At 45.7% G+C, this 18,490-nt stretch overlaps 1 protein-coding gene across 1 annotated transcript in view; it reads left to right on the forward strand.

Annotated features, from left to right (window-relative positions):
• The first annotated feature begins 956 nt into the window (after positions 1-956).
• SOHLH2 (spermatogenesis and oogenesis specific basic helix-loop-helix 2) overlaps positions 957-18,490 on the forward strand; it is a 500,438-nt gene continuing 482,904 nt past the window's right edge. Inside the window, exons 1-2 of the mRNA XM_069640297.1 lie at positions 957-1,132; positions 5,385-5,454. The gene's annotated coding sequence lies outside the window, so the exon portion shown is untranslated. The remainder of the gene's footprint in view (positions 1,133-5,384; positions 5,455-18,490) is intronic.

The following is an 18,490-nucleotide window of genomic DNA, read 5'->3' on the forward strand; positions in this document are numbered from 1 at the left end:
TTCCCTCTGCACGCAGGCCCAAACTCCTCTTAGGGCAGAGGTCATGTTGGACCGTCTCTTCCACATACTCTCTACAATTATAGCATTAGCCCGATATATGGGAAACAATAGTAGGGTTTCTACAAATGCTGCTTATCCATAATACAACCAGTGTCCTTGCAGGGCTGTGTCACAAGTGAGATGTCGACAGTTCTTGCCAAAGGTCTGCAATATCGTGCCAAGCAACAGCCCCCATTGTGAAAGTGCTATATCATACAAGTGTTTGCCTATTACCTGTTATATAACCTGCACTCTAGGGGTGGGACCCTAGAGAGCTCTGTGTGCCGACTGCCTGAACACTTGTCCTGCTGTGTACCCTGCTGATTAGCTGATCCCTCTGTATTTGTTACCTAATCAGAAGCTTGGTTTACCAGCAGTCTGTGTGTGATTCCCTTATTTGCTGCCACCTGAGAGTGATGCGGAGGTGAGGTGGGGGCGAGGGGGTGCAATCTAATTGTTAGTTTGTTATTTGTAACTTCCATAAAAGGCATAAAAGGTTTTAAAGCCCTTATTTCCTATATAATGGCTTCTATACCTGGGTGGATAGATAACTGAGAAGGTGGAGAGTCACTTTTAGGCCGTTTCAGCATGGATGCAGAAGAGATGGAGGTATCCTTGCCTGTGGAATCTTTTTGAGTGCTCCTGAGATGCCATACCATGCCGGGGCTAAAGATTATAAATAGCACCTCAGACAGAAAATTACACTTGTGTCCCTTCACAAATGAGTTCACTAACGCACAAATATTTTTTACAGCAATTCCTTACTAACAGCTCAGTACTGGGATTAGGTAGACACGCATATTTGATATGATGTGATATAGATGGAAAAATGGAAATCAGATGTATTAATTATAGATTTCCATTAGATGGCGCACCTTCAGTTCATTGTATGGATGGCCAGAAGCCTCCGCTCCGTCACACCGCATCCTTTACTTCTGAGGACTGGATGCCGGAAGACTCCAGTGCCGCTCTTGGAGGCCATCCTCCGAGTCACATCCTGTAGCATTGCTACAGATCGTCATCTACACGTCCACCCCCGTTACACCGACACCGTCGCTCTGCTCGTCTCCTTTTTCAACACCATTCAGCTCCGGTAAGAGACATTCTACTCCGTGGGGCAGGAGAGTAACGGTTAGGTGGCAAACCACACCCCCTCTTCAGAATTCTGAATAGTCTTAGAAATCCATGTGCAACAGCTCTCTCATCGTACCATTTCTCTTCGTACTATAATAAAATCCGGTCAATATTTTGTTACAAGATTGTGAAGATTAGAGATTGGATCAATAATCAATACCACCTCAGATAAAACGCCTCGGCTTTCAGGGTCAGGAATGGAATTGGTTGCTATTCTACTTCTGTTATTGAAACCAAATCTATTCTTGTCAAGCTCAAGTCTTCTAGTGGCGCCATTGACCCATGTCCCTTTTAATGTCACCAGGACTGCGCAGATGTTCTGTGCCTCTTTATCAGCAAAGTCATTAAAGCTTCTTGTCGAAGTTCTTCGGTTAATGGCCTGATTAAATAAACCGGGGTTATGCCCAATGCTCCAGATATGATTTTGAAGTGTTAGTATTTTACTCCCTAGTTTTGTAATTGGAGAGTAAATTCACTATTGCAGGCAGGCTGCTCCGGCGCACCTACATACCAGTGTTAGTGAGCTGCTGATGCCTTCCTGTTTGCTTTCCATCTTTATTAGTTTTGCATACTGTGGCAACTAGGCATTGTGACAGCGTCCCGCACCTTGTCAGACTCTGACCTGTCGTACCCTTGATTTCAGGGTGGTGCTGCCAGCAATGAAGGTCCGTCCATCCACACTTTAGAGCTGCAGCCTGAATACGTGTAATACTTGAGGAAGGAAGGGAAGGTTGATTTGAAAGACAAGTTTGTAATGGAACGGGCTCTGCCTTGGAGCCTCAACTTTCATTTGTATGTTCAAACCTTTTAAGCACGTTATATAGTAACATTGTGTTTTGCATTGACCAAGAGGTGTCACTCCCACACCTATTGTCACAAAGCAGTTGATTTAGCATTACTCTAAAAAATGCTTACAAGTTAAACCCGTGTTTGCGATAACTGCAAACACATTTACCGCTCGCATTAGATGTTCCTCCAAGCAATAATATGACGCCTACCCCAGCTTTTTTAACCCATAATCAAGGCATACAGAGAATTCACTTCAAAGAAAGTTGCATCAGGAGTTCTGACTTTGTCCCATTTATGGACTGAGCGCAGACTGAGACTGCATCGAACAACCCTTGTTGCAGCAATATAGCAGAGACTTTGGGGCTCCTCCACAAGAGCTCAGGGATTAAATGGTAGGCCCATGCGTCATGCTGGAAGGCCCTGATTCCTCCATTCACCACGCGCCGATGGACAACTCAGGTTGGCCCTGCAGTCTGGTTAGGAAGGGGGAAAGGCAAACAATTTACAAATAACTGCTGTGACCAGCCTCCGTAAATGATATGCAAGGGAAAATTAAATGCAGACTATCTGGAAGATTTCACTGCATAAAAAGCCCAGATAGCTCTTAAATGAAGGGCTGGTTACGCCTCTCTTGAATCAGCTCTCGACCCTGAAGATTGTGCCAGCTACCGCCCTTTTACAAATACCCCTTTTCTTTTGAAGATTCTGGGCCATGTAGCTACCACTCAGTTGCACGACCACATTTAAATTGCACCTCTTTTGGTACCTTCGATCTGTCTTCCTTACGTGCAGCGGTACTGATCTGATGCTATTTGTCATAAAGGATTCTATTTTTCAGATCATGGATCCGTGATCCGATAGGACTCCAGATGCTACTTGACCTCTCAGTTCTATATTCTCAACCGTTACATAATAGTTCAACTTACTAGGGAGATAGCCATGGTATCAGAGAATGCAGCCAGTTGACTTATTCTTAGTTCTAGGTTAAAATCAAGGAACATGTTTCTCAAATTGCATCAGTAGATTGCAGCGTACAGCAAGGCTCCTGTATTTCCTCCTATTAATGGATCTTGCAGCAGTGTTTCAAAACTGCGTTGATGATACTCAATTTCGTTCGTCTTGACTGCAGCCACCAGACTAACGTTGCTCAAATCCAATTCATTTTTAGTTGTTTAGAACAATGGCTGACTGAGAATTGTTTGGGGCTTAATCGGGGAAAACAACCTGAGATTATGCATGTTGCTTCCCCACACTTGATTTCCGGAACTTTGATTATCTACCTTGAATTTAACTTTGATTTACTACCAAGTAAAAATGCTGGGTATTCTTCTGGACTCTTTGACCTTCACACTCCCTGGGCGAACGAAACAGGTGCTAAAATACTATGTTCCAAATAATGGAAAAATTAGCCTGTTATTTTCCAAAGGACAACCATTGCTCGGTGTATATTGCTAGGTGTATAATCTGCTCAAAACGACACTACTCTACCTCTGTTTATGCTGGTGTACCCAACTGTTATGCACCAGCTTCAGGTGTATGGAACAGCTCAGCAAGGATTATTACAAATGCTTCGACATGCCCATATTTCTGAGGTACAAAGATAATTGCATTGTTTACCACTGAATAGCAGGGTTATGTTAAAGTTGCTCAAGCTTGCCTATGCAGCCCTTTTTGGCCAAGCTCCTTTCTATGTTCTAATCAGAGTAAGGAATTCTTATCTATATGTTTGTCGAATGGTTATACCTGTATGTAGCCCGAATATTAAAAAATTGCCAATGTTCAAGAAAGTGACACAAAATCACTACCTACAAACAATAATTCCTTACTCTGATTTAGATTAGTTTCATCCAAAATCCTTACAAGATAACCTACCTGTGGGTCCATTCCTTTGCTTAAAAATAAATGGCACTAGCAAAGTGGATTTTGAAAAAGAAGTATCAATTTTGATCAGAGAAGTTGTATTCAAGAGGTTATATTAAAAACTCCCTCAAAAGATCTGGTAACCAAAGGTTGGCGCTTCTTGAACATAACAACTATACTAAAGAAATGGACGAAGTAATAGCTTGCAATACATGTCCCACTGTTTTGTTCAGAACTAGAACGATTTGTCTAAAACATTGGAAAATATTACAGGGGAGTCTGTATCATCACGATTGTTCCTTCTTTGTGAATAAGAAACGTTAAAACATCAGGCGCTTCTTGATCAAGGTGACAAATTCACAGTTTGAGTTGCTTCCTAACCCAACATGTCCTCATTATTGTGGTTCATGCACTATGAAGTCACCAGAAAACAGTTGCAGTTGACATAGTTCTGGATACCCCTTGGAGAAAAGTCATTCACAAATTGTTACACCTATGAGAGTTGTCTATATGATCAGATGCCATGTTAGAAAATGAATATTGGCTATAATTTCTTCAAAATAAGAATTTTACTATACTTATGTTCAAAATAAGACTTGGGGAACACTGCAGTTGCATTTAGACAAAGAAAACGGACTTGTTGCCCACTACATACATTTTTGCCATAATGAAAATTATTTGCAATGTACTATGTATTCACGTTGGATTGTGAACATTTATGGGCTAAACAATTGCGACAATTTGTACAGATGATCTAAATTCAAACATTTATAATGTGTACTTTACCATTCTCTGAGCGGATGTATATTTGATTGTGTTCTTCTATCCATTGTGCCATTTTGTTAAACATTCCTATAGGAACCTATTTTTTTAAAACCTGTTCTCCACTCCCAATATCGCGATTCCTTCCGTTCTGGATTTAGAATGTTTACTTGCGGTGATACGAACTCTGCGATCATCATTGGCATTGACACAAGAGATTAATGACAATTTTCTTGCACATTTAATAATTTTTTTTGAAGACCCAGCTTTATCCCATGCACTTTAAGAACATATAAATGGTTCAAGGGTTACTCACTCTGATATGGCAACCCTACCACGTTTTTTTACACATTTTTACTTCCGGTGGGACAGACTTTCGTTTTTTCACAGCGTCCCTCTGCTTAAAACTATAGTGTCTTTGAAATCTTTGCAAGCCTGATGGAGCCAATTTTAAGGCACGTGTATTTCATAGTGCAACGTTTCTCCAAAAAATGATTCCCTATGGGGATAGTTTCTTAAATATATCCGATTTTTGTAGGGCGTTCCTCCACATTAGGGATGTAACACACGTTGTATTTGATCTGAATGGATCATTGGGAAGATTTAATAGAACCATCACAAATAGAGGAGAATTTGATAACAAAAATGTAAGTTATGACCCTGAGATTTGCAGTGACCAAGCTAAGGGCAGTTTGCTGAGTTTCTATACGAACACTGTATTATAACTTTGTGCAACTTGGTTTCAACTTAAATCCAGAAGCTTTTGAGTAGTTACATTAAATGATCATTGTTCTTTACAGATCATGAATTCCAACGGACATGCACAGCGATTTTACACTTGAATCATTTTCGAAAGAGTAATAGATTAAGGTAATTCTTTCTTTTTCTTTTTTTTGGGTATACCATTTACCACAATTACGAATGCCGCCCCTGAGAAAGGTCAGATGAGAGGACAGAAGCACGTAGGCCTACAGTGTTTGTAGTCCCTCCCGAGCCCCCCCCACCTCACCTACATAAATCTACATAAATCTACATAAAGCATAATCAGTAGAGAAGCTGTTGAAAAACTGCACTTTTTCTCTACAGGAAAATTAATGGGCTGAAAACTGTAAAACTGTGGTGTTTTCTTTTCTTAATAACTTTTTCATTTTATAATGTATCATTCCCAGATGTTTGCAAATTGGGGCGGGGGGGGGGGCAGAAGAGCTTAACAAACTGATTTGAACATTTCATCCAAAACCATCAAGCAAATCAAAAGTTACTAGCAATAGATTTTGGAAAGAAATGGCTGCCTTTTTAATTTCTGAATATCCTGTCAGCCTCTGTTGTAATGCACCATGGGAGATATAGCTATAATTTGAGGAGAAAGGCTTATGCATCTGTGGGGACCTGGACTTCCCTCACCCAATCACTCTAGCTGTCTGCCCTCAGCACCTTTCCACACACCCCTCCACCCTCTAAGGTCGCACTTTCCACCCAACGCGGCTCCTGGCCGTGTAGCACTTTCCACCCAACGCGGCTCCTGGCCTTGTAGCACTTAGCATACCTTGCACTTCATCTGTGACTCACCCTAGAGCACGGAAACCCCAGCGCTTGCCCTCGCTGCTCTCTTCCTTGCTGCACTTGCACGTTCTGAATACTCACGGGTATAGTAGGTTTGTCCATTTTCTCCCCTCATTGTATTTATATTTTGTGTATCGTATCCTGTTTCTTTCCCATGTTCCCACCCTGTTGCCCTGTGGGCGTTTTGAAACAATATTTACTTCCTGTATAAGCACCTAACAAGCGACAATAATTAAAATTTGATTTGCAAAATTTCAGCCAAATCCGTAATATGAGTTAAAATGTATTAGCAATTCCTTTTTTGGGTTTCCTGTGTAGCACAGTACTCCACTTTAGTGCTGCGACTGCTGCACTATAATGTATACTGAAAAAAGGTTCAAGAGATTGTTAAGGTGATCAGATTTAATGCAACAAAACCATTCAAACACAGCAGATGTTGGTAGTGTGGTGAATCCTGCAGAGTCATCACTGACTTCCCCACGGTGACCTCCTCCCCTGTGGCCAGGGGACGGCAGCCGATACCTGATTCTGACCCTGGGAGCGGCTATATGAGGGAGGATCACAGGGGAGCAGATGGCTACCGTGGGGAGGTGGTGACGAATGTTCCCTTTAATAATTTTTCCCTAAGTGCAGAACTAGTTGCCTTTCGTGCGCACTTTATTTTCCATGTGCACAATTGACTCCCAAGGCAAGCGACTTTGTGAGAATGCATAGTTAGTGAGCTACCATCTCCGAAGAGAGTTTGGAAAGGAATTGCCCCTTCAAAACCACTGCAATTCTTTGATAATCTGCATAAAAGGTGCATTTTACAGCAATTTTTCCATATACACAGGGCAAAAATAATACATATTTTATATGCGATTATAAAGAAAACTCATCAACCAGTTCAAGACCTCAAGATGTGCCACAGTAGCTAGCAAAAGTACACCTGTGTAGAGAGAAATGTGTGCTTTATGTCACTGGAAAAACACTAATGTGTATTACCAAAAAACAAATATTGCTTTTCATAACTGATGTGGCTATGAAAAATCAGACCGGATACAATATTTGCAGATGGAATAAAGGCAACTAACAGGAATGTGTCAGAAAACATGCCAATAGGAGTGCATGTGCAGCTTTAATGAAGTAATTCAAGGGCCACATGAGAACATGCCTCTCATAATTTGTGTAAGGATTGCATCAGAATAACTGTACCACAGAATATGATCAGCATTCCCTGGCTTCTACTTACTATCCACATCATGATGTCCTGTGAGTTACTCAAAACCAGCCTTACAGCTTAGAGACATATACACCATCCATTTTTGATCCATAAAAACAGAAACATGTGCCCAATAAAAAGGGGAAACAATGAACACATAGGAACCAATCCCTGTATTCTTTCCACAAAGCTTCACTGATATTTATTCGAATCAGTGATCAGCAGAGCAGTGGCATAGGAAGGAACTCTAATAATATTTCTGACCGATCTCAAGACAAATTCTAAGGGCAAAGAACATCTTTTAATAAGCATAACGTATTCCTGTTGGCAAAGCCAATTACTTTTTTACTAATGAAAAATCATTTCACTCTAAGTAGGAAGCACATTCTTATCAGAGTCTTGCTTGTAACCCTGACATGGGAAGTAACATTAGTGGACACGTACAGCTTATAGTTTTGCCCACCCTTCCTCACCACAGCCTAGACAAAATACAACAAGAAACTTACTGAGGTTTCTTATAGAACCCTGTTGAAGTAAATCACATATGTATGCCTTTTAGGTTAATAGCATCAATGCTGTACAACAGCTTGCAAGCCTTCTTCTGTAACTAGGGATCCCTCTGTAATTCATTGTTATCAGTTAAACAAGATGCAGGGGGATGCTACAGCCAGTAAACACAGAACACATGTTTAAATTGAAATGCACTCGGCGCTGAGCATAGAAAGAAACTAAGGGACTCATTACGAGTTGCCCGGTTATAGCGGGTCCATTTCCGGCATGCCGGAATGAGCGTGTCCGTGCACGTATGAACCCGCTAACAGCGGGTGATTACGAGTGCGCGAGCACGCGCGTTCCCCCATGCCGGTAGTGGCAATCCCGCCATGCCGGTAAAGTGCCACCAACCCCCTTATACCGGCATTGCGCGGCCCGCCCATAGCGTTATCGCTTCATACCAACACCTGAATACCGGCACGGTGATACTGGCACGGTATCACCGTGTACGTAAAAACCGGATCCGGAAATTAAGACACGCGCAGGAACGGGAAATGGGCCGCCGGCCATCTTTAAAAACACAAACCATTGCCATCCTCCGTAACCACCACTACACCCGTGTTGTTGAGTGCCACAACTCAATCAGGATGTCGAAGGCCACCAGAAAAAGGACCCAAAGGAAGAGGAAGCAGCGTTTTTGTGATGCTGAACTGACAATGCTGGCAAACACCCTCGAACAGCATGCTGACATCATCAGAAGCACAGACCTTAAGCATGCGGCCCAAACCTAAAAAAAAGAGGTGTGGCAAGAGGTTGCTACGAGGGTGTCGGCAGTGGGGAGCACCCCAAGGAGCGTAAGGGATTGCCGAAAGCGCTGGGACGACCTCCAGGTCCGGAAGATCCTGGCGGAGAACCAGAGGGCCACAATGGCGACAGGCGGTGGCACACACTCCCGTGTAAAGCTCACCGCATGGGAGGAGACCGCAAGTGGATTTATTGACCCGGAATCCATAGAGGGGATAGGAGACCAGGAGTTTGGCGCAGCAACTACAACAGAGGAAGGTGAGTGAACCATCACATCCACGTATAACAAAACATGATGTGACACAAGTGATGTTGAAGTCAGATTAGGCACGCCAATGCATGTCCCAAGGCGACATCAACACACCAATAGAATAATGAGTGCCACCCCCTGCACCACACGCATGATGAGTGAAAATTCCAATCCCAATAGAGGTGCAACATGACCCAACCATGCCCGTGGGCCCCCCCCAGACACCAAAACAATCCAATGCCACCAGCTATGCAATGATTGCCAACATGTCCCCTCAGTACACCAAATGCCACACAACAGAAATTAAATTGTGCCTGAATGTATGAAATTATCACACCGCAAAACATCACAGCTGCCATTTGGCAACATCACTGATGACCTGCATCTCTTCTATCTCCCAGGCACCGATGAGGAAGGTGGAACACAGGACAGGGGTGCGAGCACATCCAGTGCACGCAAGGGGACCAGGGCCACCGCCACCCCCTCGTCCAAGAAATTGCCTGCAGCCACACCCAGTGTGCCACGCAAGGCATCAACCCTGCAGGGGGCACCTGCTGTGACAGTGGTAGCTGTTCCGCCGGCCACCACGGACGTCGTGTCCACAGAGGTGGCTGAAGAGGCAGAGGTAATGTCCGGAACGCCCAGCCCAACGCCCATTGCCAGCACCCCCCCACCTGCGGAGACTGGGAGCCAGGATGACCCATGTCTGCATGACTCCGACCTTGGAGAATCGGACATTGGCATCTTCGAGGAGGACACTGCCCAGGACGAGGACCCCACGCAGGTGCCTTCCACCACCCCGCCAGCCACCACCCTGCCTTCCACCACCCCACCAGCCACCACCCTGCCTTCCACCACCCTGCCTTCCACCACCCCGCCAGCCACCAGTACACCTGCGGCTGAAACCCCCTTCGAGGTCCGTCTGGCAAGGGTAGAGGCCCGCCAAGAAGAAATGCTCCAGATAATGCGACAACAGGTTGTCGTTGGTGATGAGGCCATGAAGGCCATAGCCACGGCCATTGCTGCCAATACAGCTGCCGTGGAGGCGTCCACGTGTGCATTCAGGGAGTGCATGGGGTCACTGACCCAGGCCCTTCTTGCAAACATCACGCAAGTGCAGCAGCCACACCATGGCCCAGCCAGGGGACTGACAATAGACACCTCCACCACGTCATCCCCTTCCACCTCGGTGCAATCAAGCCCTGTGCGCTTAACGCGCAGGAGCGCACGGCGCTCGGCCATGGCACCCCCAGACCCAAAAGTCGCAAAGAAATGACATTATGGGAAATGACAAAATGTGAGGAACTACAACGGTGAAGGCAACACTGTTTGTTGCACACATGGGGACATTTGGGATCTGTGGGGTGGGTGAGGGAGTTTGTTGGCCTATTCACTGGGGTATGTGGGGTGGGTGAGGGAGTTTGTTGGCCTATTCACTGGGGTATGTGGGGTGGGTGAGGGAGTTTGTTGGCCTATTCACTGGGGTATGTGGGTGGGTGAGGGAGTTTGTTGGCCTATTCACTGGGGTATGTGGGGTGGGTGAGGGAGTTTGTTGGGGGGATCTGGGAGGGGGCAGTGGGCACAGTTTTGCTGTTACAAATAATACACAAGTTGTGATGAGAGAAATCCATGGCTGGACATTGTTATTTTTCGTGTTCATCCATTTAATGTGTCACGGTGTTCAGTGCCCAACTACCAACATTCCCTTTGTGCATGTTCACATTGGCCCAGTGTCTGACTGACACAAGTCATTCATCGTCCCTGTGTTTCAAAAGTATTCCTCAATTAGTGCTTGGCGTACAGCATGGCCGTCCCGTGCATCACATACTGGCAGGGGGGCTCCTTCGCCTCCGTCTCCATCCCCTTCATCCTCTCCCGGCCCATGCATGTCAATGTCAGGTGGCAGTGGTACATTCCTTCGGACGCACATGTTGTGCAGCATGACACAGGTCATGGTGATCTTTGCGACCTTCTCAGGCCTATATAGGAGTGCCCCACCAGACGTGCTTAGGCAGCCGAACCGCGCCTTCAACAGGCCAAAGGTCTGCTCAATCACAACACGGGTACGAGTGTGCACACGATTGTACTCCTCTTCATGGCTGTTCTGCGGGTTCCGCACAGGGCTAAGTAGCCACGGCCTCAAGGGATATCCTCCATCACCTGCAAGCAGATACAAATAGGTGTGTGTCACTCTGAACTGCCACCTTCAGGGAGCACGGTCATGGCAGCAGCTATTTGGTGTCGGCATGCACCTGTCCCTGTACGTGTACCAAATAGTCACCTATATGGAATGTATACTGTAAAGAGGTGTGGAACACTGGATGGGGTTGAATAGATGATGCAGGGTGTAATCATGCATGCTGAGGCAGATGTGCTGTGGCAGTGCGACAATGTTTAGCCTCCAATTCATGCTGTATACTCTTCACTATGCATGGTCACACTAGCCACATTGCCACAGTTGCCATCCTATTCAGTCATGCATTGCTTGCCATCACCATGGTGCCCCGGTTGTGCCTCTTACTTGTTGTCATCCATATGCATTATTTGTGATATGTGGCCCAGTGATGTGTCATTTTCCGTTTGGCTGGGTCAGGTGAGGAGTGTTTAGGTCTGCATTCATTCTCCACTCACTGGCTATTGCCACCCAGGTGTACTATCAACCCCCACTTTCTCACCCTGGTGAAGTATCCCCCCCTTTCCCACCCTGGTGAAGTATCCCCCCCTTTTTTCCCACCCTGGTGAAGTAGCCCCCCCCTTTCCCACCCGGGTGCAGTAGCCCCCCCCTTCTGCATCCGCACACATGAGTACCCCACAGCATGGCCATGGGCCTGTTGTGCAACTCACCGAGCAGCCAGGCATGTGGTCCAACATGTCGCTCCATGTGACGGGGTAGCGTGGAGTTGCGCAGTACCATCATGTGCATCATGTGTGGATCCAGGAAATCGGGCGCAGCAATGGGTGATGATCTTGCTGGAGTCACATACCATTTGCACATTGATGGAGTGGTATTGCTTGCGATTGCGGTACACCGCCTCTATGGCATGGGGGACTACCAATTCCACATGGGTGCAGTCAATGGCACCAACACAATTGTGCATGCCTGCCAGTGCATGGAAGCCTACTTTGGTTTTGGCTATCTCCTGGGCAGTCCGTGGTAGGGATCTGTGGGTGCTTGCGTGCTTCAGGAGGGCATCCAGCACTTGGTTCAGCATGCGTGAGAATAGTGGTTGTGAAATGCCATGCAGCTGGCCCACTGTGTGTTGGTAGGTGCCTGTGGCCAGGAAGTGTAGCACAGACACCACCTTTAGTAGTGGGGGGATGGCAGTGCGTATTTGTATGTGGCTGGCAATGTCGTTCTGTATCATGTCCACTATGGTGGTGATGGTGTCACGGTCCAACCGGTACACGGTGGGGATCTGCTCAGGGGTTAGGTTGAATGGGCTGGGTCTGGTGCGAGGGATTGGTGGCTGCCTACGAGGCGCTGGTGGCTGTGCTGGTGGTAATTGCTGGGCCTGTCTCACCCTCCTTCTCCTCCTGTGTCTCCTCTGTGCTGCCTGTTCTTGCTGCTGTAGTTGTTGTTGTTGTTGCTGTTGTTGCTGTAGTTGTAGCAGTATAGGCATGTCCTCCTGTGCCATGATTGCAAATGCTAGTGGTAGCATTTTGGTGTAGGAAGGGGTGTGGTGTGTAGGTGTGCTCCTTTTGTACTGGGCCACTCTACATTGCCTACACCTGTGGGGGGGGGTTGTGGTGTGTGGGTGTGCTCAGTTCATACTGGCACAGCCTCCTTTGACTCCACCTGTTTTGCCGGCATCATGCAGCCCGTTATTACCGGGTTCGCGATGCCGGTATTTGCATGTTTGCGTGGGTTGTAATTGGCACCTATTACTGGCATGCCAGTATTTCCTGCCTGAAGAGGCGCGTGTACGCGCCTATGCCGCTATTTGCGGTACAGTAAATAACGATGCCCTTAATATCGGGTTTGTGGGTCAGAATGCTACGGAACGTTAAATGATGCCGGTATTTGCATACCGGCATCATTTTTCCCTTACCGGCATACCTCGTAATGAGGCCCTAAGTGTTACTAGAGTTTCCTTTCCTTCAGCAAACAAAAACATTTTCTACACTGTACTGTACTGCCAAAACAGCTGACTTGGTTTTTGAAAGTTACTGATTTGTTCATCACTCGCAAGGAGTGTTCTCCTGTGCCCTTTCACCCGTACCCTTTCCCAGCTCTTGTGCTCGCCTCCAATACTAGTTGACAGGGCACTGTAAAAGATGAGAGATTGTAGCAGTGAAACACTCATTGGGATATTGCATACCCATAATACTTTGCAAGCAAAACATATTTAGTGCTCACCATGATATTATATGCATTTAAAGAAAATGTCATGAATCTGCAGGTACACAATTATTTTTCCGAGCATACAAGATTGTTTGCAACTTATTCCACCTTTATATTGTTCGGTAGGTTTATACAACTGATAAGTGAAATTGTTTTTGTATAGCATCGAGTTACAATATAATTTGTTAAGGTCTGTGCTGAATGCAGCTCTGAACACTTAGAAAGGATGCAGGTTGTGTGAAATGCATTCTAATGTCTGAATATCTGTTGCCAATTCTATATACGAGTAATACCTTGCATAGCCTATACCCATTATCCTTTGCAGGCCAAGTAAGTGATATTGCAATGTTGCTGTCCACTTATAGGGTAATGTTAGCAATGCTGAAGTAGGAGACAATGAGGATGACATTGGTCTACTCAAAATTCTTAGAGAGCAAATTAATATTTGAGTTTTATAATGTGTTAACATGCAAGGGACCACTTCAAAGCGCTTGCGTGACATATGTACTAAGAATAGAAAGCATGGGATGAGGATACACATCCAAGTAGCCTGTTTACCTACAGTCAGTGTCCGCTATTTTAGATGATAATTAGGTTAGATAGTGTGGGTGATGCTATTATTATTAGTGTATTTATTGAGCGCGGACCTGGCTTTGGGAATCACAGCGAGGGGAACGGAGAAAAGCGAGTGGGAGCTAACAGGGGAGGGTAATGGCGGCCAATTTGCAGCAAGATATCTACAAGCAAACAGAGGAGGAAACAGTGGGGGAAAGATCAGAGTCTCGGGTACGATGGGGAGTGGAGGGTGTGTGGACCTATGTGTTACGGAGGAGCCATTTCTTGAAGAGGAAGGTCTTGAGCTCTTTCCTGAACTGTAGCAGCAATGGGGTAAATCTGATGTTTATGGTAGGAGGTTCCAGAGTCTTGGAGCATAGTCTTAGAAGGCTGTTCTTCTCGTTTTTTCCTTCGTGCACCGTTGGAGTTCAAGCCTTCACATTGCCTTACTTCTGGTGGATTGCAGGCCTCTGGAGATGCTGAGTTTCTCAGTGAGGTAGCTTCGGGACTTCAGGTTGACAGCCTTGTAGATGATGCAACATGATTTGAAGATGATATAGGTGATCATTTGGAGCCATTGCAATTAGAGGAGGGTCAGGGTTGACTTTCCAGAGTCCTTTCATGAGTCATGCTGCAGCATGCAGGACACATCTCAGGGGTGCCAGGGTAGTCGCTGGAAGGCCTTCCAAAAAGAAAATTTTATAAGGCACGCTGAATAACGGAGGTTCTGGTACTTGAACGCTATTCAAATACAACAAACATAAAATAAGTGGATGTAGGTTCATGTCTGGTAACCTTTCGCAGAGCCAAGAGAGGAAGAGTCTGGTAATATCTAAATAGGTTTTGGGGTAGAGGTTAGAGTAAGCGCCTGGTAGACTAAAGCATAGGATTTATGGGTAGGGAGGGAACAGTAGTTGGTTAATGTGTGCACGCATATCTTAATTAGATTTTTCTGTTCATGGAGCCACTTTTTCATATTAGTTTTGACCTCTTGTGGCTGCATTCTGTTTCTAGGTTTTTAAAGTCACGCTTGCATAGTAGGGTAATGTAAGATATTTTAGGACAAAGCAAATGTCAAGTAATTGCTGTGGCTTGTACCTTTTTATTAAATCTTTTTGCATAGGTGAGAATTGCCTGTGTGCGCTGCTAAAAAAAATCTTCTGAGCGGCACTCAGAAGGAAGCTGGACATGCGCATAGCTCAGAGGGAACATTGGTGGTTACCCCAATCAGATGATACGTGATACTCCTCCCCCCGCCCCCTTTTCCTCCCTAATGGTTACTGTCACCTAACAGTTCCAACCTATAGTAAAAGTCAGAAAACCTTTCCTCTATATTACTCTAGACCAGCTCCCATTCACACCTCAAGCACTCACAATTCGTATATAACATCTTCTGGTTTTGATGTGTTTTTATGTGAGACTTGTGAACTACCACGTTTTAGAAATTCAGCAACATCTATGGACTTCAACTCCTATAAACCATCAGGTACTAAGAGGAAGAAGAGGAACGAGGATTCTATGCAGACCAAGAGAAGCCTAAAGTCTAACGTGCAGGCTAGTTTTTTGTTGGACCTAAAGTGAGTGGGACATTTAGAAATGGCAGAGACAGCGCAGGCAGTAGCTGTGCCGGAGAGGACAAGGGATCTCATGCTGGGGCTCCCAATCGTGAGGTATCTGGACTGTTGTGAAGAGACGGAAATTGAAGTGCGGAGGAAGGGGAGCCATTGAGAGGCTGGAGGCTGCGCAGAAACTCCAGGGAATATGACTGCCTAAACGAACAGCGCTCTCCAGTCCAGGGAAGATGGTGGTTGCTTGCGGAGCCGCATCGGATGCTGAGCGTCTGCACATTCCCAACGGGGAAAGGACAGCACCGTGGAGGCACAAGCAAGTTTGGAGACACAAGGAAGACCCAGCGAGTCTGCCTACAGCAGTGGGGGACCCTGGGGAGTTAAAACGCACACGCCAGCTAATGTTTGAACTGTATGAAGTTGCAGTTGACAGAAAGGCAATCAAAGAAAAATACAAGTTCAAATGCCAATGAGAAGAACATTTGAAAGCAAACAAAAGAATGTGCCACAACAAGCCCCAGGCAAGCATGGATGCACAAGATGTCAATGTGCGGGAAAGTTGAAGCAAGTGCTACCATAGGCAAATATACCGAGCACCTCAGGGTATACGGTACTATTATATGGCGAAAAGAACAGTGAAAGAAATAAGTCCTGGCAGGGGAGTACACCAGGCAACTGGGAAGCAAAGCCTGTGAGAGGAAAAGGTGGGTGAAAGGAAAACCCTCACCTCGTGAACCTTTGAAGTCCTGGCAGAGGAGAATACCAGGCACCTGAAGTTCTATAAAGAGTTTGACATTGTGGGAAAATACCTGGCAGGGGAGTATACCAGTAGCAAGAAGAGCTAAAGAAAGACTCTTAAGACTAGTATGGAATTCATTGTTGAAAGCTCAAGAAAGACCGTTATAGGAATTATTGTTTGAACAAGAACTTTGTGAATCCCGTACTTAAACACAAAATAACTTTTGGATAAAGAGCCACTTCATCCAACAATTTCTCTGTATCAGAGAAACACTTTTGACTCAAAGGAACTGTTGTGTAAAGAGACGCTTTTTGCCATCCTACCCAAGAGTCCAGGGGAAGCGAACCACCCACTGGATCCAAGGATCTTTCCTTGGAAACACCTTTTGTTGGAACTATCCTCATATTTTTGGTTGTGAACACTTTTTGCTAATATCAAGTCAGACATTTCCATGCACCTTTTGTTGTTTTGTTTCTAGTGTGAGGGTCAGCGGTTTTCCAACCAATTTCTGTTTAAAAACATTTCTGACTTGGAGAATAACCTAACTTTGTGGCAGCCTCTCATTTCTGACTACTTACAGAAGTGATGATCTTCTTAACACAGCGACCCCGGTTGATGAATAGGATCGAATGTTGTGTTATTTATATAGCCCAAGCGCGTTACGTAGAAAACATATACATACAATATTGCCCAATCAGAGTTGGTACTCATTTATCAACCTCAGAAGAATGAAAGGCTGAGTTGGCCCTGCCGGGATTCAAACCTGTGACCTGCAGTTCAGACACAGATTGCAGCAGTGAGCGCGCATCCACTGACCTATCTTGCTGGACTTTAATTTTGTATGTCATTGTGAATTCCATCTGTTATGTATGTGTTCATGGGCTTTGCAAGAGGAGGGACGCCAAGTGAAGATGATCATCACTTCACACATGCACTGAATTTCAAGGGTTAAATCTGATCCCCTAAACTGTTTTTTCAGTGAATTTTCAATCACTTTATTTTATTTAAATTAATTTAATTGTTTTAGTCGTAATTACAACTTTTCACAACCATAAAATAAAGCAACAATAAAATTAACTCTTTCAATACTTTCCTAGTGTCCATTGTCAACCCTGTTTCCCGACCTGACACCATTCTTTCCCAAAAGGATGACGTCAACCACCAATCATTATCTACAAATCTAGACAATTTCGTCACTCTCTGTTCCCAAGTGCCATGGCAGTCTATCAATATGTGTCAGAGTCTGTGAGTCTGCTCCTCCACATATTGGGCACAATCTATCTCTATACTCCTGGTTTTGTTATGCCATAGTTTCTCCAGCATGGGGTCTGGCATGGATTCACATGCTAATGAATATTCCCTGTTGTTAGGCTGGGCGTCTTCTGTAAAAGAAAACATTGTTTCACTTTCACTTTAAAACTGTATTTCTCCTCTAAACGAATCACTGTCCTCTGGGTCCCTAAGCACTTAGTCCTATTTAGTATTTTTTTCCAAAGTTTTTTGCAGAAAAGTTTTTTTTTTGTTCCATCAGAGCCTGTGTGCTCCTATCTTCACCGGCTGCCAATGGGGATCCGTTGTCGGTGAAGTTACGTGCCCCTCAAGGGCGATTGTTTGTTGAAGTTTCTGGAAGGCCGTCTTGGGCCTACTTCGCTTCCTCCGACCATGACGGAGGAGAAAAACGAGCGACGGACACCTTTCAGCCCTTGCACCCAATGTAGGCTAAGGAACATCTTTGTGGAGGACAAACATCAGAAGAGCCTGTACTACCTGCACCCTGATCACAAAGAGGATGGGTTCGAGATATTCCTGGGCTTCTCGAAGAAAGACAGGTATAGAAGGCTGGCGGCATGGCTCAAGACGAGCCAGGCCCCTGACCCATGCGCTGAGCAGGGTCATGCCTCACCCAGGACCGGTTGGTCCGAGGAGCAGTCTTCTTCCGGGAGGTGGTCGAAGTCCTTTGAGGATGCCTCATGCCAGGGGGTCCAAGAGAAGGCCAAATCGCTGCCAGGCAGATTTCCGCCGGGTTTGCCGCTGATGCAGGTCCCAGGTCGGATAGATAGCCAACGCTGTCCGCCTCATCAGCCAGCCTGCCATCGGGTTCATCCTCAAAGAGGAAGTCCTCCGCCCCGGCCAAGTTACGGGACATATCGGAGAAACAAAGACTAGAAGAAGAGAAGGCCTCACAGCAGGCCCATCAGGTGCATCTGAAGACTCCCTCGACATCCTCTGGGGCGGTACCAACTCAATGAGGGTGGTCCCTACAGCGCAGAGACTATCTCTTCCTCTGAGGCGCGACATGGCCACCGAGGCACCACCCGGGGTGGTGTGGAGGGGGAAAGGCACCAGTTCAGGTCCTGGTACACGGCCCTCAGGAGGGAGAAGTGGGGACAAG

Source organism: Ambystoma mexicanum, chromosome 7q, assembly GCF_040938575.1.
Source record: "Ambystoma mexicanum isolate Mex_15411 chromosome 7q, UKY_AmexF1_1, whole genome shotgun sequence".
NCBI lineage: Eukaryota > Metazoa > Chordata > Amphibia > Caudata > Ambystomatidae > Ambystoma > Ambystoma mexicanum.